Source organism: Orycteropus afer, unplaced genomic scaffold, assembly GCF_000298275.1.
Source record: "Orycteropus afer afer isolate SDZICR_OR568_19922 unplaced genomic scaffold, OryAfe1.0 scaffold00208, whole genome shotgun sequence".
NCBI classification, from domain to species: domain Eukaryota; kingdom Metazoa; phylum Chordata; class Mammalia; order Tubulidentata; family Orycteropodidae; genus Orycteropus; species Orycteropus afer.
In genome coordinates, this window is record NW_006921795.1 from 5,677,745 (window position 1) to 5,680,907 (window position 3,163).

The following is a 3,163-nucleotide window of genomic DNA, read 5'->3' on the forward strand; positions in this document are numbered from 1 at the left end:
AAAAGAACTAACAGATCTGTCCTGGAGGAAGTGTACCAGAAATGCTCTTTGGAGGCGAGAATGGCCAGACTTTGTCTCACCTATTTTGGTCATGTTGTCAGAAGGGACCGTTCCCTGGAGAAGGATGTCATGCTTGGTAGGGTGGAGGGTCGATGAACGAGGAGAAGGCCTTCAACAAGATGGATGGACACGGTGGCTGCAATGATGGGTTCAAGTATAGCAGGGATCATGGAGCTGGCGCAGAATCAGGCAATGTTTCATTCTGCTGTGCATGGAGTTGCTATGAGTCAGAAATGACTCGATGGCACCTAACAACAACAACAAGCATATCAAATAAAGAAAATATATATACTTGTTTTCCACCAAGCTCTATTTGGAACTACCCAAGCTCACCTCACAACTTACTTGAGTCCATCATTGCAGCCACTGTGTCAATCCCTCTCATTGAGGGGCATTCCCTTTTTTGCTGACCTATTTTACCAAACATAATATCCATCTCCAGGTACTGGTCCCTTCTGACAACCTGACCAAAATATGTGAGACAAAGTCTGGTCATTCTAGCTCCTAAGGAGTATTTTGGCTATACTTCTTCTTAGAGAGATTTGTTCATTCTGGCAGTCCATGGTATTTTCAATATTCTTTGCCAACACCACAATTCAAATGCATCAGTTCTTCTTTGGTCTCATTCATTGTCCAGCTTTCACATGCATAAGAGGCTATTGAAAATACCAGAGTTTGGGATTGTAAAATGTTGCAACTATTGTGGCAAACGGTATGGCATATCCTTAAAAAGCTGAAAATGGAAGTACCATTTGACCCAGCAATTCCATTACTAGGAATATATCCTAAAGAGGTGAAAGATAGTGCACAAACAGGCATATGTACACCGTAGCACATATGTTCATCATAGCACAATTCACTATAGGAAAGATGAATGGATGAGTGGATAACCAAATTATGGTACATGCACACAATGGAAAACTATGCTACATTAAAGAACAATGAGGGATACATGAATCATCTCACAGTGTGGATGAGCCTGGAGGACATAATACTGAGTAAAATAAGTCAATCACAGAAAGACAAGTACTTTATGAGCCATTACTATAAAAAGACAAAGAAGGACTTGCTTGGGAAAAGGAACTCACTTTGTAGGTTACCAGGATGGGGAGGGAAGGAGAGGCATTAATTTCGGGCTAGTTGGGGCCCACACACTGACGTGGGTAAGGGGAGGGATATACAGAAAGGGTTTGTGACCACCATGATAACATTAGGAAATGGGAGGACACCGAATTGTACACATAAGAGAAAGATGACAGATGGTAATACCAACCAATATGTCCATAATACTGCATTACTATTAACACCAAGCACCAGGATACAGATAAACACATAAACTCCTGAGAGGATCAGATGGGAGTCGTTGAACAGGAGTATACTCCAGACCATGGGTAGATTCAGCTGAGGCTAATCTTGCACAGACATCAGTGATACAAAATACCTGTAATCCTTACAGAAACAATAGAAGACAGACACAGAGCAATCCCTCACAGACATCCAGACACTATGGGAGAGAGATCCAATAGATCTACTGTCTCAGGACCATACTACTGGGGGACACCAGACTCAATTGGCACAACAAAGTACATAAAAGCCTGTTCCTCATCCTACATTGGTGAATAACAACTGGGGTCTTAAAAGCTTTCAAGTGGCCATCTGAGATGCAGCTAATGGTCTCCTAGCATCAGAAGTGAAGAAAAATGCAAAAGAAAAAAAAAAGAAAAACCACAAGGGCATTTGGAAGCAATCCACCCTAGAACACAATGGCCCTCAAGACTAGAAGAACTAGATGGTTCCTGGCTACCAATGCTAACCACTCAGGAAAGGATCAAATCTGGAGATCCTGGATAGAGTGGGAAGAAAAACATGGAACAAAATCCAAAAACTCAATAATGACCAGAATTACTGGTCAGATAGAGCCTGATGAGACCTCCAATACTATGGCCCTGGAATACATTCTGCTCCTGGAATAAAACTCCCAGGGGCTGGCTCTCAGCCTAGTAGTTAACAAGATGTACATGCAGACCACACAACCCTGGATGACACACCCACATACTCTATGGTAATATACATCCCTTAGAGCAATAGACTATAGGGCACCAGAGGGCCAACATTCACACTGAGGAAATACAGGACAAACAGGAGTGCATAACTATGAGGGGCATAGGGGGAGAGTTACTGGGCAGGGATGGGGGGAGACTGGGTTAGAGTTGGGCATGGTAAACAGGGAGTGAAACTAAATGTACACTTAATATTGATTGTAAAACAAACTTTTAAAATAAAAAAAAAAAAGGAAAAAGAAAATACCAGAGCTTGGGTCAGGCTTCAAAGTGGGTCACAGTCTTCAAAGTGATATCTGCTCTTTAACACTTTCAAGAGATCCTTTGCAACAGAATTGCCCAGTGAAATATGTCATTTGATTTCTTGACTGAAGCTTCCATGGGCATTGATTGTGGATCCAAGTGAAAGGAAATCCTTGACAACTTTCATCTTTTCTCCATTTACCATGCTGCTGCTTCTTGGTCTAGTTGTAAGGATTTTTGTTTTCTTTATGTTGAGGTGTAGTCAGTACTGAGATGACGTAATCCAGTGTTTTGTAATCTTCCAATCACATCAATTCCTGTCCTTTTCAATGCAAGAGTCATCTAGATGTACCCAAATCATGATTATTCTCCTGGAAGGGGTAAAGAGGAGATAAGCAGTATGCTCTAACCAAAGCTACTATCACTTTAATATTTGTTCTGATGGGAGCTCAAGAAAGATCATTACATTAAGACAGGAAGTTCCAGTGGTAAACCTGCTCAAACTCAGGTCTACTGGAAGCCTGGGAGACTTCAGGATAATCTGCCCTCATGAAGTTGATTGAAAACATTAAAGTCCTTTGAAATTCATTGCTTGCAATTATAATTTTTCCTCAGTAAAATCACTGGGAAACATAACCATTGTACCAACATCAAAGTGAACTTACTTTCTAGGATGAAAATCTGAAGCTGTCCCCTTTAAAACCTCTTAGTATCTTTCCATGCCTATAACATAAAATCCTAAACTCTTTAGAATAACCTGCTACTCCCTACCCACTCCTTCAGCAGCCCCTAAGTAAGAG